At 40.9% G+C, this 26,328-nt stretch overlaps 1 protein-coding gene across 13 annotated transcripts in view; it reads left to right on the top strand.

Annotated features, from left to right (window-relative positions):
- The first annotated feature begins 6,031 nt into the window (after positions 1–6,031).
- The window catches only part of EDA2R (ectodysplasin A2 receptor), a 44,498-nt gene continuing 24,201 nt past the window's right edge, over positions 6,032–26,328 (top strand). For 6 of the 13 annotated variants that reach the window (XM_063601919.1, XM_063601917.1, XM_063601916.1 and 3 more), the window contains exon 1: positions 6,250–6,335. The gene's annotated coding sequence lies outside the window, so the exon portion shown is untranslated. Of the gene's footprint in view, positions 6,144–6,249; positions 6,412–26,328 lie in introns of those variants that run through there. The other 7 variants (XM_063601918.1, XM_024927388.4, XM_008970015.4 and 4 more) reach the window with 3 other exon arrangements.

The raw sequence follows: 26,328 nt of genomic DNA, 5'->3' as shown, positions 1-26,328 counted from the left end.
CCAAAGGTGCATAAATCATGCTGCTATAAAGACACATGCACACGTATGTTTATTGCAGCACTATTCACAGTAGCAAAGGCTTGGAACCAACCCAAATGTCCAACAATGATAGACTGGATTAAGAAAATGTGGCACATATACACCATGGAATACTATGCAGCCATAAAAAAGGATGAGTTCATGTCCTTTGTAGGGACATGGATGAAGCTGGAAACCATCATTCTTAGCAAACTATCGGAAGGACAAAAAACCAAACACCACGTGTTCTCACTCATAGGTGGGAATTGAACAATGAGAACACTTGGACACAGGAAGGGGAACATCACACCCGGGGCCTGTTGTGGGGTGGGGGAAGGAGGGAGGGATAGCATTAGGAGATACACCTAATGTAAATGATGAGTTAATGGGTGCAGCACACGAACATGGCACATGTATACATATGTAACAAACCTGCATGTTGTGCACATGTACCCTGAAACTTAAAGTATAATAAAAAAAAGAAAAAAAAAGATGAGAGAAAATGTTTCCTAAAATTTGGCAGTTAAGTGGTCCCCTGTAACTTTAGGGAGAACAAATGGGGCTAGAAGCCAGATTATAGTAGGTTGGGGAGCTAATGGAAATTAAAGTCATGGAAACAGTTATTAGAGAAAACTCTATCCAGAAATTTGGCTAAGAAAAAAATGGGACGAGGCTGTTGTTTGAGAAAGAGGAAATGTGGTAGAAGGGTTGATTTTATTTTGTAGTGGGAGGAATTCAAATATGTTTATGAGTTAAAGGGGTAGGCACAGAAGGCAGGTAAATAATGATGCCATAGAGAGTGGGGGTAATTGATGGAGAAAGATTCATAGATATCAGGGGAGGCATTCTCTCTTCTTCAAGAGGAAAGGCCAAGATGAATGAAGACAGAGAGAACCTTATAGGAATTAAGGAAGAAGTTATAGGCACTAAATGCCTAATAGAATCTGTTTTATTGATGAAGAAGAAAAGAGTCAATGTTTCTGGGCTAAGAATTCAGTGCTAAAGTAGGAACTTAACCTTTACTTCTAAAGGTAGAGGTTTAGAATAGCTCTTCAGAGAGGATGGAAGGAGCCTCTGATTGGAAGGGAAAGCAAGGATTGTACATTTGAGTGTGACAGTGAATAATTAAGGCATCAGCTATTCTTGAGAATCCTGGGTCAATTGCCACTTATTGGTTGTGGCACTGATAGATGGCATAGATAAGTTACCTATCGTTTCTGTGCCTCAATTTTGTTATCTATAAAATAGGAGTGATGTCATGGTTTTTGCCTCATAGGATTATTGTGATGATTAAATGAGCTATTGCATACAGAACATTTGGCATAGGGCCTGACATATAGAGTTCATCAAGCATTGATCAAGTGTTGGCTATTATCATTATTTTGGGTGTGGGTTTCAATTCCTTTTTAGCCATCTTATTTTTATTGTGGCACACCTGAGGCCTGGGAGCTCATTATAGAAGGATACATTCAAATGTGAACATTTTTCTCCTTGGGCCCACCCATTTATTTATTCAACAGATATATTGATATATATAATATGTAAAAATGTATTGAGAACTTAAAATACTCTAGGTACGGTTTTGCATGTGGAAATTTGTGAAATGGTATATAAGGTCCCTGCCACATAGGTTCACACTCCAGTGAGAGAAGTTAGAATCAGGCCAGAGGGCCAATGGAGGGTGGGAGGAACTCTGTAAAATCCCTGCACTTGAGGGGCAAGTGGAGAATGAGAATCCATAAAATGCTGTAGAGAAATAAGTGAAACTAGAAGACATTAGTTCCATGAAAGTCAAGGGAAGAGAGTCAGAAAGAAAAGAATCCAGACAATGTTGGATGTTTTAGATAATTCAAATAAGAAAACAGAAGAATCCATGGGTTTGATAGTATGGAAATCATGGGTGACCTTGAGAAGAGCAAAATGTAGTGAGTTTGGAAATGAAGAGGTGGAGGTGAGGATATGAAAAGAATTAATCTTAGTTCAGAATGGAAAGACAATTTAGGAGAAAGAGCCAGAGGAAGAAAGACCATGAAGATACAAATAAAGCAAAATGGAATAGACAGGAGTAAACACAGATGGAGACAGGAGGGACAGGAGGAAACTCTGAGGTAAGAAACAGGATGAACTTGAATGTGGAGATGTCAGAAGTTGTTTAGACTTCAAGTTTCGTGCCCTTTTACATTCTCGGTGAAACTGGAGGTGAAGTCATCTGCTAGGGGTTTGGGAGCTGTGTTGAGCACTTGACTTAAGAAGAGTGAGTTTTAAAGCCATCTTGGGCAAGTGGAATAGAAGATTATTTAAAATGAGAGATAACACTATTGGACTGTGCTAGAATCTAGCTGAAGTTTGGAAATTCCCATGGCTAGAAGTAACTCTTATACCCCAGCTTTCTAATTCAGAAGACCTAAGCCTGTATACACCACTGCAGCAAACATTTATGGCCAAGTTTATCTACACACATCTCACAGGCTAAAGAGAACAAGAAGCTGATATTGTGTTCAGGGACATCCTTAGCAATGTTTGAGTTTACAGGGGTTGCCCCACAGGCCTCAGCATCCCCTTAGTCTTTCAGCCTCTTTTCCTGCCCCCTGGTCCCAGTCTTGAGAGGAGCTATAAGGGCCCCATTCTGCCTGGATAACCATGAAGCTCCTTCATGAAAGGTGGTCCTGCCATTGTTGGACACTAGAATTAGAGGCTACCCAGGATTCTCTGAGACACAGCCAAGGCCAGTATTCCCCTGAGTGACCCTAAGTAACTTCTGAGAGAGAGCTGAGGGGTGGCATCAGAGAGACCTGAATCTCACTGAGCCCCAGAATCTGTCTGGTCCCAGAGATAAGCAGAGTGGAGGCTGGTCCTGCCTATCCTGCTGTCAGGTTAGGCTGGTTCCAGCAGTAGAGTGTAGGTAGAGAAACTCTGTACTGATAGTTCTCAGTTTGGGTTCACGAAGTGACTCCTGTTTATCATAAAAGGAGGGGCTGTGGAAAGCCCCCAAGAAATTAGCTGATCCAAACTTAGTTCTGCTGCACAAGCACATGGAGCTAGAGTGGCTCCCCAATAGAGAGCAGAGTTGAGAGCCTTAACCCTACTCACCACCACACTGCACCGGAGGTCCTGGGGCTATGTTGAGAAAAAGCTCACCTACCCAGTGGATTTCAAAAGGCCTAGGCAATCCCATTAGCTTGTACTAGCTAGGATATTCAAGAAAGTCCACTTTGATAAAGTGACATTTAAGCAGGGATATGGAGGAAGTGAGAAAAGGAGCCATGCTGATATCTGGGGGAAGAATTGGCTAGGCTGAAGGAGCAGCAAGTGCAAAGACCAGAGTCTTGAGCGTGCTTTGAGTGTTGGAAGAAATATCAAGGCCGCCAGTTGGGGTTGGGTATGGTGGTCAAGGCGAGTGGTAAGAGGTGAGATCAGAGATAGAGGGGCAGGTTAGTGAGGATGGGATGGCGTGGGATAGATTGTAGACTATTATAGACCATAGTTAAGGATTTTGGGTTTTCTGCTGAATAAGAAGCCAACCAGTAGAATTGCTTGGACAGACTTAGACTGATGTACTTTTAAAAGGATCATTCTGGTTGCTCTGCTGAGAATTGACTGGAGTGGGGTAAGCATGAGAGCAAGGAGAGCTACTGGAGTATATGGCAATAATTCAGGTGAAAAGTAATCGTGGCTTGCACCAGAGTGGTTGCAGTGAAGGTGCTAAGAAGTTGGTGAAATTCAGAGTTTATCTCTGAGGCAGGAGGCAGAGCTGATAGGATGTGCTGATGGGTTGAATGTGAGGTGTGAGCAAAAGGAGAGGGGAGGATAATTCTAATGATTGTGGCTTCATAGATTATGAAGATAAAATGAATTAATTCATGAAAAAAATTTGAGCAGTGCCTGGCAAGTGCTTAGTGAGGGCCAGCTAACTGTTATAGTATTATTGGACAAGTTATGGTGGAGGACAGTGGTTTCATATTTGCTGCTTATAATCACTTTCCACAATAGCTTGTGGACTCTGACATATCCCTGGTACCTCTATCTCAAGTTTCCTCCTGTACTTCCAGGCAGAATCACAGAGTACAAGGAGCCTCTTCATCTACAAAATGAGGATGGTAACCTCAACCTCATAGAATGGTTGTAAGGTATAAAGGGACGCATATGCATGATTTATAGATGCTCAGTAAATGTTATTCTTGTCCACCTTCTAGACCTTTGCTACTAAAACTATGGTCTGTGGCCCAGCACCATCAATATCACCTGGAAGCAGTTAGAAAATCAGAGTCTTAGTCCCACACCACAGCTGCTAACTCAGAATCTGTGTTTTAACAAGATCCTTAGGTGATTTGTGTGCACATTAATATGAGAGAAGCACGGCTCTAGCGTTTCAAGGTCATCCAGTCCAACAGTCTCTTCAGGGTACAGATGCAGAAAGGAAAACTAAGAGAGAGGAAGAGATTTACATGACGTTACACTTAGTTTTGTCAAGACATCTAAATTCCAAGCTAGGGTTCTTTACACTAAAGTTTCAAAACTGTCTGTAATTCAGCCTCTCTGGGTAGGAAAGGATGGAGAAAAAGAAGAGGTCCTGTTTTCTAGGAAAGGACAGAATAGAATTAGGAGGTACCCAGGGTAGCTATTTTCATTTGAATCTCACAGATGATTTCAGAGGTCCCTAAATTGCATTCATGTGTTTATTTATATTTAATAAACACTTCTATACCACTATGTCCCAGAAATCATTCTAAGCTCCTTATGCATATAAACACTATTTTGTATATTAACTCATATAATACCTGAAACAATCCTATGAGTAAGGGATTGTTATTTTCCCCATTTTACAGAAGAGAATCCTGAGCCACAGAGTGGTTAAGTAACTTGCCTTAGGTCACAAAGCTAGTAAGGGGCAGACCTAGGATTCCAATTCTGGCAGTTTTCCCTTCTACTAGGCCTGAGCCCACAGTAGCCTATTCTGGTTTTAACTCTAGCTAGGGGACAGATATGAAATTCATTGAGGACTTTCTCTACTTCAGCTTAGGGCCTATTCAGCCCTTTCCCACCAAAGGCTTTTCAGCTGCTTTACTGAGACCCCACCCTGAGCTGGCATATAGCCTCTGCCCAGTACAGGAGGGGTCCCTCAGAGACTGATAATGGCACATTTCTTGGTCCTCTCCCCCATACCTTGGCTCAAGCTTTTCTTTTCCTCTACCCATTAGGCTATTTCCTCTTTGACCTCTTTTAAAACCTCCTAATCTATTGAAAAGCATTTGCTTTCCTTGTCAGACTCTTTTTTACTCCTTCTTCCTACTGGCCCCCAAACCCTTCCAGTCTGCACCTCATAGTTTGGCCCTTAATTGTCTGTCTCTGTCCGGTCTACTTTATCTTCCCAGCTCTGCAAACTCTTCAAGGTCAGGGACTAGTAACGTTTCGGGATTTATCCACCGCTGCCTCTGAGATCATGGATTAATAAACTCCCAAAGTGTCATTGTTTGAAGTGCCCTTAGAGACTACGTAGCTCAACCCCCTCCTTGTACAGACACTCAGGGGCCCAGAGAAGATGGATGATCAAAGCTGAGTGCCGAATCCAGTTTTCCTTTATTTTGAGTGGTCTTTTCCCTGCTTCATGTCTGCTCTCTTCCTCCTGTCACAATCCTATCTACCCTTCTGAATGGAGGAGTATTTTTTTGAGGCAGACGCAGAGCTGGAAAGCGGCTTCTCCATGTGTCTGAAAATTTTGGCTTTTCCAACAATAATTTTCCCTGTCAAACTCCAAGCCTGCTAAGTCATGAATAAACTTTGATGAGCTGAGCTGCATTCAGCTGTGAAAGAGACAACTTGATGCTTTCTCTGGACCCCACTCCCTGGCCCTCTACTCTCTGGCCCCCGCTTCAGTCCCAGGAGATTTGCAGCTCCTGCCATACCAGTGGCTGGGTCACTGTTCTTCAGCCTCACATTGTGCCTCTCAAAGGCAGTTTCTTTTCGTAGCCACGCCTAGGCACTCAAACAGTCCAATAGCTGCTCTAGGAACTTCACGGGGGCGGAAGAGGTAAGCTTACCGTGAAAGGAGGGTTTGGGCTGTTGTTGCTACACGTGGATGTGAAATGAGTCAAGCGGAACTTTGATTACAAGGAATTTCATATACTGTGAGTGTGTATGCAGGCTGGGGGCTGAGGGGCGGGGCTGATGGGCGGGTCTGAGGGGCGGGGGCTGAGGGGCGCGGGGTGAAGGGCGGGGGGTGACGGGAGGGGGCTGGGTGAGATGTGTGCTCTGCGCTGAGGGGGATTTGTACCGGAGTCCCATTTGGGAGCAAGAGCCATCTACTCATCCGTTACCGGGTGAGTGTGGGAACACCCCCTGGTGTGGCAAGGCGGCTGGGACCTGCGGCATCTAGGTGCAGAAGTACAGAATCAGGTCAGGATGATCCTGCTAGGGTACCGCAAAATCAGAACAATTGGGAAGGCGCCCTGTGGCTGGCTGTCAGTCCATCCATTTGTGTCCGGAGAGCGCCTTCTGAGGTACCAGGGATCTGGGCTGACATCTCTAGGATCTTGGCGAGCCAGTTCCTGTAGGCTCTTACTGGACCTGCATTGCCTCTGAGAACATGCCTGGACGTGTCCAACAACCTTGAGCATCTAGGGTTGGGAGATAAAGAAGAGAAGGAGGCTGGGTGTTAGTGAAGGTGGGGACAGTGGATCAGACTTGTGGAGCATCCTGAGGAAAGCAGAACTGCTAACCCGCGTGGCTTGAGGGCAAGTCAGGGCTTGTGTAAAGAGCATGCTGGCTCTGTATGGGGGCTTTCAATCCACCCCCTCACCCGCCGAGCTTGGTTTCACTTGATCTCTCATTCCTGGAAGCTGAGCCCCGGGCAGTGTTATTTTGATCCTGCCTCACCCCAAACACTGGCCAAGACCCAGCAAGCTGCAAGAACTGGGGGACAAGAAGGGACCCGCCAGAGACCAGGCTAGGAAAACAGAGACTTCAGGGTCTGACTTAGACAGGTGTTGGCAGCGTTGGCCAATGTCATGCTGGGTGGCTGGGGCAGGAGAGTTTGGAACATCTTCCCTAGATAACTCCTCTGTTCTTTTCTTCACCCCAACATACCTTCAACTCCGCAGACTCACTGAGCACCTAGTCTGTGCCACCATGTGTGAGACAGTGAGATGTCTGTCTGAGACCTAGGCTGTGCCCACTGGGGCCTGACAATCTCATCCTGGATATAAAAACACGGATAAATATTAATATAACACAAGAGAGGTTTTAAAAGTTAAATAAAAATGCTTAGAGGCTGCCAAGTAAGGATTGTATCAAGTTGAACCATACGAAATCAGAAAAAGGTTTTTTTTAATTCTTTTTTTGAAATTGTAATGCCTTTCAGGGCTCCAGAGCTAGACTATTTGAGTTCAGATCCCATGCTCACCATTTAACTTGTGTTACCCTGGACAAATAAAATTACTTCTCCCTTTCTGAGTTTCTGTTAACTTCAGGCTAAAGTGGATAATAATAGCACCCACCTCATGGGGCTGTTGTGAGGATTAGATGAGATAATCCATATAAAATACTTGCACACACTTAGCACAGTGGCTGGCCCAAAATAAACACTCAATAAATATTAACTATTATTATTTAAGATAGACTGTGGCACACAGATAAGATTTCAACAGGTGGAGATAGAGAAGACAGTTTAAGCAGAGAAAATAGGAACAACTGCTTTAAGGCAGGGAAGCTCAGGGCATATGAAAAGAACACCAGCTGAGCTGGATTTTGGAGTACGATTAGCGGAAAAATGGAAGTTAAACTTGCCAAGGCAGATTGGTGGTAAACTGCAAAAGACAGTGGATGCTAGAGTTTTGATTTGATTTAGCAGACAATGGAAAGCCATTGAAAGTTTTTGAGCTTAAAAAAAACTTCAGATCCTCTGCTTTAGGAAGAGTAATCTGGTAAAAGGTTAGTCAGCTGGATTGGAATAGGAAAACACAAGAGGGGGATAAACTAGGGGCAGAGAGGGAACAAGGCCCTGGAACTGAGGTCGTGGCTGTAGGAATAGAAAGGAGGTGATGAATTTAACAAGCCATCACAAAAGTTGAATCTACAGAACTTTGTAGTTGATACATTATATGGAATTGAAAAAGGAAGAATGAGAAAATCAGAATCTTTTCAGGTTAGCTTAGACCTTACAAGGTTGTGCATTCCCATCTCACTTCTGTGGATAACGCAATAGAAAGAGTATGTACCTTCTGAGCTAGACACAGCTACTTTCAAGTCCTGGGTCTGCTATTTATCTGCTGTTTGTGATCCTAAGCATATTATGTGCTTGACATTCCCAACTAGGATCAGTATTTCCACAAGACATTTAGAAGTATGTGGGGTGTGTGTGTGTGTTTTACACACAGTCTGAGGTACTACTGCATTTAATGCCAAACAGATGCAACAAATAATTGTTCCTCCCACCCACCATGCCAGTAGTAAGCCCAATGAGAAGTAGTCAAATTCTTTGAGCCTCAGCTTTCTAACCTGAAAAAGAGGGATAACAGTACTCACATCATGGTGTTATTGGGAGGATTAAAAGATATATTTCCTGCCAAGGGTCTAGCACAGTGCCTGACAAGTAGAATTTCATGAATTGTAATTTTCCTTTACCCTAATGGATTCCACATTAAAACATCCTTGCCAGTTTCTGTTTGAACACTTCTAGAGGGAGGTTCCTTACTGCTTTCTGAGAGAGCCCACTGTCTTCAGGGAAAGCCTTGGACTGTTAAAAGTTCTTCCTTTTGCTAAGCTGAACTTAGTTTTCCTAAAGCTTGTACCTGGATATCCTAGTCATTCTCCCTGAGGCCACCTAGAGCAGTCTGTTCTTTTTCTTCCATGACAGTTTTTCAGAGATCTGAAGACCAGAGATCAGATCCCCCTGCATCTTCTGCTCCCAGGTCAAACAGCTCAGATAATTGTATCATTTCTTATCTGGCATGGTATCAAGTCAAATATGACTCTGTGGTTTTGAAGTATATAAATTGGGGTATGAGTATGTCTTCATAGTGATGAGGAATACTGCAAAAGGAACAGGATGGGTAAATGTGACAAAATTCCTTGTAATTTATTATTTTTTAAATTATTTTTTTCTGGTCAGGAAGGGTGGCTCATTCCTGTAATCCCAGCACTTTAGGAGGCATAGGCGAGAGGAGGGCTTGAGCCCAGGAGTTCAAGATTAGCCTGGGAAACATGGAGAGACCCTGTCTATATAAATTTTTTTAAATAGCTGGGCACTGAGTGCTGGGCACTTGTAGTCCCCGCTACTTGGGAGGCTGAGGCAGGAGAATCTCCTGAGCCCAGGAGTTTGAGGCTGCAGTGAGCTATGATCATGCCACTACACTCCAGCCTGGGCAACAAAGTGAGACCCTATCTCAAAAAAAAATTAAAGAATATAAATCATTTTTTCCACTATGTGCTAAATACTTTCAAATCCATCATCCCACTGATTCCTTATCCCCAAATGAGGGAATTGCAGATTTATTTATATATATTATACAGGTGGCCAAACAGGCCTAGAGAAAATGAAACTTGCTAGAGATCATTTAGTTAGTAAGCATCTGTGCCAGAACTGCAAGACACATTTTTCTTACTCCAAGTTCAGTATGGCTTTTCATTTTCCACAGCTGTTAGGGTTTAAGGTGATAGATAGCTGGGCAATTACGCCAACTCTGGCACTAAAGAATGAGTCAAAAGAAAGAGGGATCCTCCAGTTACCTTATACCAGTTATTCCCTCTTTGAGAGAATTCCTTTCTTTAGATGTCTTCTTGACCTGCTCCACTTGAATGCTTCCTGCAGAGAGTGAGTCATCTTTTGGAGCCATTCCTCAGTGCTGAAGCTTCATATTGAAGCAGAAGCTGCTTTTCACTGCTTTCTTTCTAGAAACTAGCTCCACCCGTGTATTCTCTTCTTGGGAGCTTAACAGGAAAGATATGGGTAAGTTTCACCATCAGTATGTAAAATACGACTACTATTATTTTGTGAACATAGATATGAGGATGGCTATACTTTGTCTTGGATTAGAGTTTACTGTATATATTTTCTATGTTCCCCACCAGACTGCAATCTCCTAAATTTGGAGAATATGGTTTATTCACATCTGTTTTTTTCTCTTGCCACTAAGTTCTAATAGAATGCCTAGCATAGAAAGTACTCATCAAGTGGTTGCTGAGTGACCAGAAATTAATTCTCCCTATCTTGGGATGACAACAGTTATTATATCTTCCAAACACCACCAAAAGACATCATGCTATTCTCAAAAATAAAGGATTTTCCATGTAATATATGGTGGAATCAGACACTGAGATGTCCTACTTCCAGGAGATTGTTAGTCACCGTTGTGGTTAAGCCAAAAAGAGTGGGCATCACTTCTTCCCTTCTACGATCCACCTCTCCATGACCCAGCCCACCCTTTGGAATTGTTTCTGTTGAGGATAAAATGAGCCATTATTGGGCTGTGGGAGTTAGGAAAAAGAAGCTGGAGCCTTGGTAGTATAGTCACTGAGTAATTGGTCCTAAAGCTGGGCCAACTCCTTTCTTCGTATATGGGAAGCAGAGAAGCCACTGGGCCCTGAATATGCAGACTTGAATTCTACTTTTAGCTCTACCATTGACCACTGTGTGACTTTGGGAAAATTCTATCCCTTTTCTGAGCATTAGTTTCCTCATCTTAGATCATCAGGGAATGGGGTTAAGTTGTCCTGAATAATACTTTTAGGATCCCATGACTATATGTTTTCAATTATCTGATAGTTTGAAGTTTTAACTGGTTGCCAAAGAGGAGGAAAAAAAAAAACAAATGATGGAATGTGCTGTCTTATGAGTACTGAGGTGCCTGTTACTAAAGGACTTCAAGTAGAGCTGGATGGTATTTCTTTACTGGGCAAAAGGCCACTGGGACTAAGATTAATTTTAAACCTCCCTTTGACTCTAAGATTGTCAGAGTCTAAAAATGGTCTCAAAGAATGTGCATTTACATATGAGGTCATAGGCTTCTTGTTATCAGTCTCACCTTCCCTCCACAACCTCACAAAGTACTATACCTTTCTCCCTTTTCTTGGACATCTAAAGAAAAAATGAAGAAATATTTTGGCAGCAGCATTTCATTTTGTACAGACATGCCTCATTCTATAGTTCTCATTCTATTCTTCCAGTCCTTTGTTAAGGATGTGGACCTGGGCTGGGCTTGTAAATGCCCACTGGTTTGTATCTCTGCTCCTTTAGGATATTTTATTCCCAGGCCTATGAGGATGGGATGGAGTACTTGATTGCCATGGGAAAAAAAAGAGACTGTTCTTGTTGACATCTTCAGATACAGCTATTCCAGATTGCTTGGTAAATGGGACAGGGTGGAGGGAGTGTGGGGCAAGACCAACAAACTTAATAGAAATCAGAAATTGGAGTACTTGACTGAGTTTTATCCAGTCCCAACCCTGCAAATAAATCATACCATGAATTCAATACCCAACTGGGACAACTCAGCCAAAAGCCTTCTTGGGAAGTCAGCTTATCTCCCCTTCCAGTACTGCTGGTTGAGTAACTAATTTTTTTATGATACCATAATTTTATGGAATCTTGTGGTGATTGGTACATGACCAGTGACTCACTTTGGCTAGGATAACAGCAGAGCAAAGCAAGAGGTTTCGGGTGTTAGCTGAGTGCCGGTCTGGCTTGGGGCTTGTCTCCAATACCCTTTGTTCCCCAGCTCTGGGTGGGATAGTAACAACAATCATAGCAACTCCTCACATGCGTAGCACAATCTGGAGTTTCCACAGCACTCTCACATACATTATCTCATTTTACCCTTGAACATAATCCAGGGTAGTTTCTGTGCTTTTGCTCCCACTTGGGAAGAGTATTTTAGCAGTCAGTAGAAGAACGTTTTCACTCAAAATCAGCCTAGAGTTTGCTGTTCTTAATTTCATCCTATTTCTTTTATAATGGTATCTTTGTATTCTTGGCTACACAGTCTCTTTTCCCCATTCGTTTAACAATTATTTTTCAGCAGTTGCCAAACACTAACCAAATATTTATATTTTTAATTTACAGTCTGCTAAGTTGTATTTGTCTTTTGAGGTTTGTGCTTTGTTTGTTGTCTTTGTGCACATACGCATGTTTTGAAGGCAAAACAATTGACTCATATGGTTAGCATTTACTTTCGGCCAAGTGGAAGTAGCCCAGTTCAGTTGGTTATTAATTTTGTCTGTACAATGACAACAGCTTTTAGTAAGGATTTTTTTTTCTTTTTCTTCCCCAGCTGGGGCTTTACCTCTTGCTCTGTGCGCTAGAATAAAAGACAAAGGAGAATAGATGAGACTTCTTTAATTTTGCGCAGGTTCATTCTCCTCTGTTGATATACCATTCCTGACATTGCTGGGCCAGATGTTGCTATCACTAACAGTTAAAATTATTCAGCCACTTTGGAAATGTTGAAAATAGCCCATTAAAAACTGTAGTACCCACCTGTGGTCTCTACATTATGTCTATTCCAGGCACAGATTTTAGTATACTTAAACACAAAAAGATAATTTACTTTTATCACATGCCCATGAAATAAAATAAAAATGACACATCCTCAGTCCTGGCCTCCTCCACGTCCCAGTATCAATAGCTGACACATTACTCATCCCTTACTTCTTAAAGCTTTGTCCTATTCTACTCTATCAAGGTTCTTTTTTTTTTTTCTTCTCTGGCTTCCCCTTCTTCGTTGCTGTCATGTATTCCTCCTCTTCCAGCTTCAAGTATGAGTGACCCTCAATGTTTGGTTCTTCTTCCTCTTTCTTCTTCCTTCCTTCTTCCTTCTTTCTTCCTTCTTCCCTTCTCCTCCTCCTCCTCCTTCTTCTTCTTCTTCTTTGTTTGAGAATCTGTCACCCAGGCTGCAGTACAGTGGCACAATCTCGGCTCACTGCAACCTCTGCCTCCAGGGTTCAAGCGATTCTCCTGCCTCAGCCTCCCGAGTAGCTGGGACTACAGGCATGCACCACCACGCCTGGCTAATTTTTGTACTTTTAGTAGATACAGTTTTTCGCCATGTTGGCCAGACTGGTCTTGAAGTCCTGACCTCAAGTGATCCACCTGCCTCGACCTCCCAAAGTGCTGGGATTACCGGCAGGAGCCACTGCATCCAGCCATTCTTCTTTACCCATGATTTAACTTCTGCCATGATTTACTTAGGCCAGTGGTTATCCAACCCCAGAGGTTTTTATTTAATTAATCTAGAGCGTAGGATTTCTTTTTCAGTGCTCCATATGATTCTGATGTGCAGCCATAAGCAAGAACTGTTATTCTGGTGTTTTTATGCATTTGACACATCTCCAACTTCAACTTATATTTTACATATTGTATATGCTTGTTGGGCATGACCACTGAAATGTTCGTCTGTCCCCTTCAACTTCTCTATACTGAAAATAATTGAAAAACAGTGCATTTTCTTTTCTTTTACCAAGCTGCGCTCCTTTCACGCTTCTCATGGCACTTGGATTCTTCTGGTTTCCCAGGCAGAAACTCTCAGAATCTCTGACTCTGGTCATTCTGTTTGTCCTCACTTTGTAAGGTTTGTATCTCCCACCATCATTCCTCTCTGTTCCTATTGTAACCACCTTTGACCTGGCCCTTGTCTCCTAAAGCTTGGGCAGTAACCCTATCAAACCATTATTTAAAATGCACTCAGGTTAACATTAATAAAATGCTTTTTTGCCCATCCTGAAATATCACTGAAGAAAAAATTTCAGTGAAGGCTGGGAGGACCTCCATTCTCTATTTTAGAGTTCAATACTGCCTTGAAAAGTGTGCCAGACTCATAGCTTCTAAATGACCTTTGGGTTCTGTCTTGCTTTTTGCTAGCCAAATAAAGATAGTTGTATACTTTCCCTCTGAGCCTCAGTATTTTTTAATCTATTAATTAAAAAAAATTCCATAGGTTATTGGGATACAGGTGGTATTTGGTTGCATGGATATGTTATTTAGTGGTGTTTTGTGAGATTTTGGTGCATCCATCACCTGAGCAGTATACACTGCACACTATTTGTAGTATTTTATCCCTCGCCCCCCTTCACTGCCTTCCCTCCAAGTCCCCAAAGTCCATTGTATCATTCTTATGCCTTTGCATCCTCATAGCTTAGCTCCCACATATCAGTGGGAACATACAGTGTTTGGTTTTCCATTCATGAGTTACTTCACTAAAAATAATAGTCTCGAATCTCATCAATATATATGTATATATATACATACACACGTGTGTGTATATGTGTACATACACACAAACGTGTGTGTATGTGTACATACACACACACACGTGTATATAGGTATGTATACACACATACGTGTATATATGTATGTGTATACACACATGTACATATGTGTGTATATATGTATATATGCATACATATACGTGTGTGTATATATATACGTGTGTTTGTGTGTGTGTGTGTGTGTATATATATATATATATATATATATATATATATGATTCTCTTTAGTTCTTTAAGGAATATCCACACTGTTTTCCATAGCGGCTGTACTAGTTTACATTTCCACCAGCAGTGTAGAAGTGTTGCCTGTTCACGACATCCACACCAACATCTACTGTTTTTATTTATTTTTGGATTATGGCCATTTTTGCAAGAGTGAGGAGGTATTAAATTGTGGTTTTGATTTGCATTTCCCCAATCATTAGAGATGTTGAGCATTTTTTCGTATGTTTGTTGGCCATTTGTATATCTTTTTTGAAAATTGTCTATTTATGTCCTTAGCCCACGTTTTGATGGGATTGTTTGATTTTTCTACCTGATTTTTTTGAGTTCATTGTGGATTCTGGATATTAGTCCTTTGTCAGATGTATATATTGTGCAGATTTTCTCCCACCCTGTGGGTTGTCTGTTTACTCTGCTGACTGATTCTTTTGCCATGCAAAAGCTCTTTAGTTTAATTAGGTCCCGGCTATTTATCTTTGTTTTTATTGCATTGGCTTTTGGGTTCTTGGTCATGAAATCATTGCCTAAGCCAATGTCTCGAAGGGTTTTTTCAATGTTATCTTCTAGAACTTTTATAGATTCAGGTCTTAGATTTAAGTCCTTAATCTATCTTGAATTGATTTGTGTGTAATGTGAGAGATGACATTCCAGTTTCGTTCTCCTACATGTGGCTTGCTAATTATCCCAGCACTATTTGTTGAAAATGGTGTCCTTTTCCCACTTTATGTTTTTGTTTGCTTTGTCAAAGATCAGTTGGCTGCAAGTATTTGGGGTTACTTCTGGGTTTTTGATTTTGTTCCGTTGGTCTATGTGCCTATTTATATACCAGTACCATGCTGTTTTGGTGACTATGGCCTTATAGTATAGTTTGAAATCAGGTAGTGTGGTGCCTCCAGATTTGTTCTTTTTGCATAGTCTTGTTTTGGTTATGTGGGCTCTTTTTTGGTTCCACATGAGTTTTAGATTTTTTTTTTTTTGTAATTCTGTGAAGAATGATGGTGGTATTTTGATGTGAATTGCGTTGAATTTCTAGATTGCTTTTGGCAGTATGGTCATTTTCACAATATTGTTTCTACCCATCCATGAGCATGGGATGTTTCCATTTGTTTGTATCATCTATGATTTCTTTCAGCACTGTTGTGTAGTTTTCCTTGTAGAGGTTTTTTGCGTCCATGGTTAGATATATTCCTAAGTATTTAATTATTTTTTGCAGCTGTTGTAAAAGGGGTTGAGTTGTTGATTTGATTCTCCACTTTGTCACTGTTGGTGTATAGGAGAGCTACTGAATTCTGTACTTTAATCTTGTATCTGGAAACTTCGTTGAGTTATTTTATCAGTTCTAGGAGCTTTCTGAGGGAGTCTTTAGGGTTTCCAAGGTCAGCAAATAGTGACAGTTTAACTTCCTCTTTACCAGTTTGGATGCCCTTTCTTTCTCTTGTCTGGTTGCTCTGGCGAGGACTTCCAGTACTATGTTGAAGAGGAGTGGTGAGAGTGGGCATGCTTGTCTTATTCCAGTCCTCAGAGGGAATGCTTTTAACTTTTCCCCATTCAGTATTATGTTGGCTATGGGTTTGTCATAGATGGCTTTCATTACATTGAGGTATGTCTGTTGTATGCTGGTTTTGTTGAGAGTTTTAATCATAAAGGGATGCTAGACTTTGTTGAATGCTTTTTCTTCATCTAATGAGATGATCATGTGATTTTTGTTTTAAATTCTGTTTATGGGGTATATCACATTTATTGCCTTGTGTATGTTAAACCATCCTTGCGTCCCTGGTATGAAACCCACTTGATCATGGTGGATTATCTTTTTGATATGTTGTTGAATTCAGTTAGCTAGTATTGTGTTAGGATTTTAGTATCTATGTTCATCAGGGATATTAGTCTGTAGTTTTCTGTTTTGGTTATGTCCTTTCCTGGTTTAGGTATTAGGGTGATGCTGGCTTCATAGAATGAATTAGGGTGGCTTCCCTCTTTCTCTATCTTGTGGAATAGTGCCAAAAGGATTGGTACCAATTGTTCTTTGAATGTCTTCTAGAAATCAGTTGTGAATCCATCTGAACCTGGATTTTTTTGTTGTTGTTGTTATTGTTTTAATTACCATTTCAGTATCTCTGCCTGTTATTGGTCTGTTCAGGATATATAATTCTTCCTGATTTAAGCTGGGGGGGGTGTATTTTTCCAGGAATTTATCCATCTCTTCTAGGTTTTCTACTTTATGTGTGTAATGATGTTCATAGTAGCCTGAAATGACCTTTTGTATTTCAGTGGTGTCAGTCCTAATGTCTCCCATTTTGTTTCTTAATGAGGTTATTTGGATTTTCTCACTTCTTTTCTTGGTTAATCTTGCTAATGGTCTATCAATTTTATTTGTCTTTTCAAAGAACCAGCTTTTTGTTTTATTTATCTTTCGTGTGTTTTTTTTGTTGTTGTTGTTTCAATTTCATTTAGTTCTGCTCTGATCTTGGTTATTTCCTTTCTTCTGCTGGGTTTGGGTTTGGTTTGTTCTTGTTTCTCTAGTTCCTTGAGGCACAACCTTAGAATGTCAGTTTGTGCTCTTTTAGTCATTTCCATATAGGCGTTTAAGGCTATGAACTTTTCTCTTAGCACCACCTTTGCTGTGTCCTTTTGATAGTTTGTGTTGTTATTGTCATTCAGTTCTAAGAATTTTTTTAATTTCCATCTTGATTTTGTATTTGACCCAGTGATCATTCAGGAGCAGGTTATATAATTTCCATGTATTTGCATGGTTTTGAAGGTTCCTTTTTGAGTTGATTTCCAGTTTTATTCCATTTTGGTCTGACAGAGTGCTTGATATAATTTCAGTTTTCTTAAATTTATGGAGGCTCGTTTTGAGCCCTATCATACGGCCTATCTTGGAGAAAGTTCCATGCACTGTTGAATAGAATGTGTATTCTGTGGTTGTTGGATGAAAAGTTCTGTATATATCTGTTAATTCCATTTATTCCACGGTATAGGTTAGATCTATTGTTTCTTTGTTGACTTTGTCTCTTGATGACCTGTCTAGTGCTGTCAGTAGAGTATTGAACTCCACCACTATTATTGTGTTGCTGTCTATCTCTGCTGTCAGTAGAATATTGAAGTTCGCCACTATTATTGTGTTGCTGTCTGTCTCACTTCTTAGGTCTGTTAGTAATTGTTTTATAAATTTGGGAGCTCTGGTATTATTTGCATATATGTTTAGGATTGTGATATTTTCCTGTTGGACAAGGACTTGTATGATGATATAATGTCCCTCTTTGTCTCTTTTAAGTGTTGTTGCTTTAAAGTTTCTTTTGTCTGATATAAGAATAGCTACCTCTGCTCACTTTTGGTGTCCATTTGCATGAAATGCCTTTTTCCATCCCTTTTCTTTAAGGTTATGTGAGTCCTTATGTGTTAGGTGATTGTCCTGAAGGCAGCAGATAATTTGTTGGTGAGTTTTTATCCTTTCTGCAGTTCTGTATTTCTTAAGTGGAGCATTTAGGCCATTTACATTCAATGTTAGTATTGAGATGTGAGGTACCATTGCATTCATTGTGCTATTTGTTGCCTGTGTATCTTGCTTTTTTGTTATTTTTAAATTTTGTTTTTGTTTGATAGGTCCTGTGTGATTTATGCTTTAAAGAGGTTCTATTTTTATGTGTTTCCAGAATTTGTTTCAAGATTTAGAGCTCCTTTTAGCAGTTCTTGTAGTGGTGGTTTAGTAGTGGTGAATTCTCTCAGCATTTGTTTGTCTCAAGAAGACTGTATCTTTCCTTCATATATGATGCTTACTTTCAGTGGATACAAAATTCCTGGCTGATAGTTGTATATTTTTAGGAGGCTGAATATAGGGCCCAAATTTCTACCAGCTTGTAGGGTTTCTGCTGAGAAATTTGCTGTTAATCTGATGGGTTTTCCTTTGCATTTTGCATTTCTAAAAGTTTGTCCATTGTTTCCTGAAGTTTTTATTGTTTTTTCTTTATGCTATATATTTCCTTGAATATTTCTCCCTTCACTTCTTGTATCATTTTTTAGATTTCCTTGCATTGGGCTTCACCTTTCTCTGTTGCCTCCCTGATTCGCTTAATAACTAACCTCCTGAATTCTTCTTCAGGTAAATCAGAGATTTTATCTTGGTTTGGATCCATTGCTGGTGAGCTAGTGTGATTTTTTGGGGGGTGTTAAAGAGCCTTGTTTTTTCATATTACCAGAGTTGTTTTTTTGGTTCTTTCTCATTTGCGTAGGCTCTGTCAGTGGGAAGGTCTAGGGCTGAAGGCTGTTGTTCAGATTCTTTTGTCCCATGGGGTGTTCCCTTGATGTAGTACTCTCCCCCTTTACCTATGGATGTGGCTTCCTGTGAGCCAAGCAGCAGTGATTTTTATATCTCTTCTGAGTCTAGCCACCCACCAAGTCTATCCGGCTTTGGGCTGGTACTGGGGGTTGTCTGCACAGAGTCCTGTGATGTGAACCATCTATTGGTCTATCAGCTGTAGATACCAGCACCTGTTCCAGTGGAGGTGTCAAGGGATGAAATGGTCTCTGTGACAGTTCTTAGCTTTGGTAGTTTAATGTTCTATTTTTGTGGTGGTTGGCCTCCTGCCAGGAGGTGGTGCTTTTCAGAGAGCATCAGCTTTGGTAGTATGGAGAGGAACCAGTAGTACACGGGGCCCTAGAACTCCCAAGAGTATATGCCCTTTGTCTTCAGCTACCATGGTGGGTAGGGAAGGCCCATCAGGTGGGGGTAGGGCTAAGCATGTCTGAGCTCAGTCTCTCCTTGGACAGGTCTTGCTGTGGCTGCTGTGTGGGTGGGGGTGAGGTTCCCAGATCCATGGAGTTGTGTACCTAGGAGGATTATGGCTGCTTCTGCTGAGTCATGCAGGTGGTCAGGGAAGTGGGTCAAAGCTGGCAGTCACAGGCCTCACCCAGCTCCCATGCAATCCAAAGGGCCAGTCTCACTCCCACTGTGCTCCCATAACAGTCCCAAGTCTGTTTCCAGGCAATGGGTGAGTAGGGCTTGAGAACCTGCCCCAGGTTACCCACCTCCCATCTGTGAAAGAAAAGGGCTTTGGTTCTTCCCACTCCTTTAGAGTCTCCACACCAGATTCATGCCCTACCCCAAGTTCTGGCCAGGATGCTTCTCTTCTGGTTCAAATTGTTACAAAGTTCAGCTGGAGACTTCCTTTTCCCCGTGGCATTTTCCCCTGTGCCTCTGGAGACCCTTCTGAAGGTTCCCTGTGGTTCCAGGCCTGCTTGGGGACCCAGCAAACTCCCGGGGCTTTTCCCGCTGCTTCCTCTACCCCTGTATTTTGCTCAGCTCTCTAAATTGACTCAGCTGCAGGTAAAGTCAGAAACTTCTCCTGCAAATTAGACTTTCCCCAGTGTGTTTCCCCAGTGTGTTAAGTGTTTCCTCAGTGTGGGTGTGTGTTAAGGAATGGAGGATCTCCCTTTCCCACTTCTGCTGTTGGAGTGCTCAAAGTATTTGGAGTGTCTCCTGGGTCCTGCAGGAGCAGTCCACTTCCTAAGAGTGTCTGTAGGTCCTCTCGAGATCCCTGGTTTGTTCTTGCAGTCGTCCTGGAGCTAAAATGCACGATGCAAACCTCCTCACACTGCTCTGTCCATCTGAGTTGGAATTGCAATCTAGTCCTGCCTCCCGTCTGCCATGATGATCCCCCAGCTCTACTTCTTTACTGAGATCTTGAGCAAGGTCTCAGATCTGTCTGTTCCTTCCTCATCATGTGATCTTCTTCTTTAATGTATTTATTCATTTATCTATTTGAGACAGAGTCTCGCTCTGTTGCCCAGGCTGGAGTGCAGTGGCACAATCTTGGTTTACAGCAAACTCAGCCTCCTGGGTTCAAGCAATTCTTGTACCTCAGTCTCCCAAGTAGATGGAATTACAGGTGCATGCAACCACACCTAGCTCAATTTTGTATTTTTAGTAGAATTGAGGTTTCATCATGTTGGCCAGGCTGGTCTTGAACTCCTGACCTCATGTGATCTACCCATCTAGGCCTCTGAAAGGGCTGGTATTCCAGGTGGGAGCCACTGCACCTGCCCAAATTTATTAATTTTTGATAACAATCCCTAGATTCCTCCTAGGGATGTGATGGTGATCTGTTGAGCTAATCGATGTAAAATCCTTTATAAACTATGAAACCTTTTACTCAGACAGGAGAGTATTCCCAGTATTCTGTAGATTTTCACCATTTTATCATTCAACAAATATTTGTTTAATGCCTACTGTGTGCCAGGCACTATTGTAAGCACTGATGAAGAAGTAGCAAACACAATATGTACCATGGCCTTATGAATGTAAATGCTATGGCATTTACATTCTAACTGGGGAAGAAAAAGCAATAAAGTACATAAGATTTATGATATGTCATAAGGTCATATGTGCTATGGAAAAGAATAAAACTGGAAACGGGGATAGGAATTCTGGAAAGAAGGTGAAAATTTGAGAGAGTGGTCAGGGAAGCCTGACTAAGAAGACTGTATATGAACAAAGAACTGAAGAAGATGAGGGAAGTAGCCATGCAGGTATCTGGGGAAGAACATTCCTGCTTGAGGGAACAACAGATGTGAAGGCCTTAAGATGAAGGCATTTCTGGTTAGTTTGAAGTTCAACAAGGAGGCCAGCATGGGTGGAGTGAAGACAATAAGGAAAAGAGTAGTAGAACTTAAGGTCAATAAATAATGGGGGAAATTGAGGTAGGCATATCATCTAAGGTCTCTATTGGCCATTATAAGAACTTAATTTTTTTAAATATGAGCTCTTTATTATATGCCATACATCACTGTGTATATTTTATGTTTTTACATACCCATTCATTTTTGAAGTTATATCCAAAACTATGTAGGACTTATGTGATATTATGAGTGAAAGAGGGAGCCATCAATGGCTTTTGAGGCTGGAAATGACATAATCTAACATGTTTTATCCCCTTTATCTTTATTTTCTATTCTCCCTAGAAAAAAATGGATAGACCTTGGGTTTCTCCCTCAACAGATTCTCTCTGAATATGGGGGAGAGATACAGAAAAACCTTTTTTTCTGACTGCATTTTATTTTCAGGTGAAACAGACAAGGTCAGAACTAAAAGAAAAGAGCCCTTAAAACTGTGATTTTCAACATTGACTGCACATGAGAATCATTTGGTGAACTGTAAAATGTAGCGTGCTCATGCCACATTTTTGACTAACTACAACAGAATCTTAGGGGAGGGACCCAGGTGTCACTATTTTTTGGCACTCCCAAGGTGCAACCAAGACTGAGAACCACCGGTCTAAGAGATTAGCCAAACAAACTCCCTCGTGGTATGAATGGAGAACTTGATTCCAGCATTGGGAAGGGATATTCGCCTGATGGCAGAGCTGGGACTAGGACCATTCACTATGCTGAGCTAAAACAGGAAATGCAAACTTTACAAATAGTGGGGCAGAAGGAAGATATGATGTTTGATAGTTTGGAAGGAGGTTATAGACAAGATAAACCTTGGATAGAAGTGGCCTTGGGTCAGTTCAGAAAGGGAAAGGCTGAGTGCCAACACCAAAAGGTAAAGCAACATTTGAATTACAGGCCAGGCATCTGGAAATGATGGCACTGTACAGTTTAGAAGCTTGATTTTCAAGAAAGCAGTGTTCTCAAGGCTACGTTGAGCAACTTCTTTGATTCTGTCTTGTGCATGTGGGCGGATAGATGGGCTCGCAGTAGAGGAATGGGCAAGGCATGGAGACCATCTGCTGTCTTCTTCATCGTTTTTAATCCCACACCTCCTGCACTGTCCAGGCAAAGCAAATATCCTGAAGTACTGAGTTCTTAATTTAGACTTGTCCTTCTTTCCTGCCTACCCATACTACATAGAGAGAGCATGTTTCACCCCACAGGCATGTGTGCAAGTTGAGAAGAGCAGCAGCCACAAGCTGCAGCAAGGAGCAGCTGCACCCCCAGCAGCCTGGGTACCTCACATCCAGCAGAAACTTGGCCAACATCAATTATTCAGGGCATGATGAGCTAATTTGGGAATTACTATTGATGTCAGCTGTATTGTTTCTCCTCTTCCCTGTCTGCTTGCATTCTTAATCGTCTACATTATTTTTTGAGGAATCAGGACAGGGAGATGGGTGGGAAGAGCAGCCACATGACAGACAGGCAAAATAAGGGAATAATTCTAGTCATATTGCCACTTGTTGGCCCTTGTAAACACAATCAAGGTATATACAACACATACTTGGATAAGTTTGGGTGAGAAGTTGGATGAATCAAATTGTATTTGGAGGCCTGTGTAAAAATATTCATAGCAGCTTTAACATTTTTGGGGGGGCTAACTTAAGCAATATCCTATTGGAATAATAAATTCAAAGTATTAAATAAAGCTAAAGAACCATCTTTTAAAATGAGATATAATTCACATACTATAAGATTTACCTTTTTAAAGTGTATAATTCACTAGTTTTAGCATATTCACAAAGTCACACGACCATCACCACTGTCTAATTCCAGGGCATTTTCATGACCCTAGAAAGAAACATACCTATTCAGCAGTCACTTCCCATTTCCCTTTCTCCCCAGGCCCTGATATCCACTAAAGCTAGTTTATGATTGATTGCCTATTCTGGACATTTCATGTAAATAGAATCATACAACATTTGTCCTTTTGTGTCTAGCTTCTTTTATTTAGCATAATGTTTTCAACGTTCATTCATGTTATTGCACATGTTAAGCACATCATTCTTTTCTCTGAATAATTTTCATTGTATGGATAAACCACATTTTGTTTACCATTTATCAGTTGATGAACATGTGGATTTTCCCCACTTTTTGGCTATTATAAATAATGCTGCTAGGAACATTTGTTCAACATTTGTTGAACAGGTTTTTGTATGAACACATGTTTTCAATTCTTTTGGGTATTTACACTTAGGAGTGAAATTGCTGGGTCATGTTGTAACATGATGTTTAACATTTTGAGGAACTGCAAAATTAATTTCCAAAGGGGCTGCATCATTTTGTATTCTCGCCAGCAATACACAAGGGTTCCAGTTTCTCCACATCCTTCTCCCCCAGGCTGGAGTGCAATGGCACGATCTCGGCTCACTGCAACCTCTGCCTCCCGGGTTCAAGCAATTCTCCTGCCTCAGCCTCCCAAGTAGCTGGGATTACAGGTGCCTGCCACCATCCCCGGCTAATTTTTGTATTTTTAGTAGATTCAGGGTTTCACCATATTGGCCAGGCTAGTCTTGAACTCTTGACCTCAGGTGATCCACCTGCCTCGGCCTCCCAAAGTGCTGGGATTACAGGCTTGAGCCACCGTGCCTGGCCGGCTATTTTTTTTTTTTTTTTGGTAGTGGATATAAAGTGCTGTTTTATTGTGGTTTTCATTTGCATTCCCTTTGTTGCTGATAACACCGACCATCTTTTCACGTGTTTATGGGCCATTTGTAAGTCTTAGAGTGATATCTATTCAAATTCTCTACTCATTTTTAAATTATCTATCTTTTTTTATTTTTGAGTTGCAAGAGTTTTCTATATATTTAGATACAAGTCTCTTATCAGATATGTGATATGAAAATTTTTGTGTCCTATTATGTGGATTGTCTTTTCACTTTCTTGATGGTGTCCTTTGAAGCACAAACATTTTTAATTTTTAAATTTTGTTGACATGTCATTGTTCTGTTTTTCTCTCTTGTTGCTTGCGCTTTTGTTGTTATATCTAAGAAACTACTTCCTAATCCAGTGTCACAAAAATTTACACCTATATTTTCTTATAAGAAAAACATTAATTACAGAATTATTATGTTTTCTTATAAGAAAACGTTTATAAGAGTTTTATAGTTTTAACTCTTACATTTGGGGATTTAGTCTATTGTGAGTTAATTTTGTATATGATATGAGGTAGGGGTCCGATTTGATTCTTTTGCATGTGGATATCCAGTTTCCCCAACACCCTTCTTTGAAAATATTTTTTTTCTCATTGAATTTTCTCGGCACTCTTTAAAAAATCCATTGACCATAGTATAGCAACTCAATTTATAATGGCCTCAAATTAAAAGCAGCCCAATGTTTGCCAAGAAAAATATATAAATTGTGGTATATCCATACAATAGGATACTACACAACAATAGTAATTAACAAATGTTGCTACACAAAACATAATGGATAACTATCACAGACATTATAGTTATCAAGAGAAACCAGAAACAGAAGAGCACATCTTGTATGATTCAAATTTATGTGAATTTCAAGGACAGGTATAACTAATTGTAGTGATAGAAGCCAGTGCTGTAATTACCTGGGGAGGAGTCGATATTGACTGGGAAGGGGCGTGAGGGAGCCTGCTGGGGTAATAGAAAAGTTCTGTGTATTTATCTGGGTGGTGTTTACATGGGCATGTATACAGTAAAAATTTATTAATTTACTTAATCTTTATGCTCCTTACTATGTATATGTTGTACTGCAATCAGAAACAGACAAAAAATCCCAGCATGTTACCCACATGAATTTTTAGAGCACTTCCACATTACCTCATCTGTGTAACTTCTGAGTTACACAGATCAGATATTCTCTGGGCAAGTTGGGAAGTTGGAGGAAGTATTTCAGGGTGTAGCTGACAAACAGTACAACTGAGTGGGTGATGCGCTTTAGCAGAATCAGAACCTCATCATGTGTTATACTCCATGGGATTGAGACAAGAGGCATCTGCCACTTCCCTTCCTCTCCCCAACCCTCAGTAATGTAAAGAGAACACAACCCCATGTCAGAGTTGGGGTGAAAAAAATGTTCTTGAGCAGCCATAACCTTAGGTTGTGGAGGTGAGAGGGACTGTTCTGTGGAAAATCATGTGCTATTTCATAAAGTCCATAATAACATCCTCACTTATTTGCAAATCTGATTTTATTTCTTTTTCACTTCCATTTCAAAGGCAATTGTCTCGGAAAAGTTTCCAAACGTTTGTCGACCAAGTTAATCCTATACAGAAATGCCTTGATAAAAAAAATCCAGCAAACACTTAGAACAATGTTTCTTTTAGCCAAGGTGGCTTAGGCACTGAGGGTATCGTGGAGAATCTTTTCCTTAAGCATCAGGTCACTGGTGGTTGTGATTAATGAGGAGGAAACTGCTATAGTGGCATCCATCTTAAAAATGGCCTTCATGCCCCAGCTGAAATGGTCAATGAAGAAGCTTGGGTGCCTTTCCTTTTTCTTCCCCACACATCCCAAAAATGACAAATGTGCACTCCTTTTACTATAAACCTCACTCTTCTGAAGAGGAAAGAAGAAAGGGAACCTGCTAATTACCAAACGTCTCATATGTATCAAGCCCTATACTTGGTCCCTTAATATGTATTATTGCATTTAATTTTCTAAATTACTGTGCAGTATATTATTTAAATCTCCATTTTGCAGATGAAAAAACTGATGCGGACAAAGGTAAAACCATTTCTTTGAGGATGCAGAATTAAAATTAAAACTCAAGTCTACATGTCCCTAACTAAGAGCTTTGCTCTTTTTTTGATGTGAGGTTACTACTATTGTTTGGAAAGTCATTATCTTAAAGAGAAATGATCTATGTTGCTAGATTAATATGCATAGTTAAGCATAGTCCAGGGAATGTAGCATGTTGATAAGCTAACAAATAGTAAGCACTGTTGAGGTACACACTCTGTGCCAGGTGCAGGGCTAGGCACTGGGCATGCAGTGGTCTCTACTCTTGGGAACTTTATAGGTCTGTATAAATTGCCAACTTAGCCAGAAGTTTAGAGGATTCAGCCACATCTTTTGTGATACTTTGGAAGAGTGTCTAGCTGCAGTATGGAATACCTCAGAGTAACTCTAATTTTCTGAAAAC

This window comes from Pan paniscus, chromosome X, assembly GCF_029289425.2.
Source record: "Pan paniscus chromosome X, NHGRI_mPanPan1-v2.0_pri, whole genome shotgun sequence".
Taxonomy (NCBI): Eukaryota; Metazoa; Chordata; class Mammalia; order Primates; family Hominidae; genus Pan; species Pan paniscus.
The sequence above is the reverse complement of the archived record's forward strand: the minus strand, read 5'-3'. Positions and strand labels throughout refer to the sequence as shown.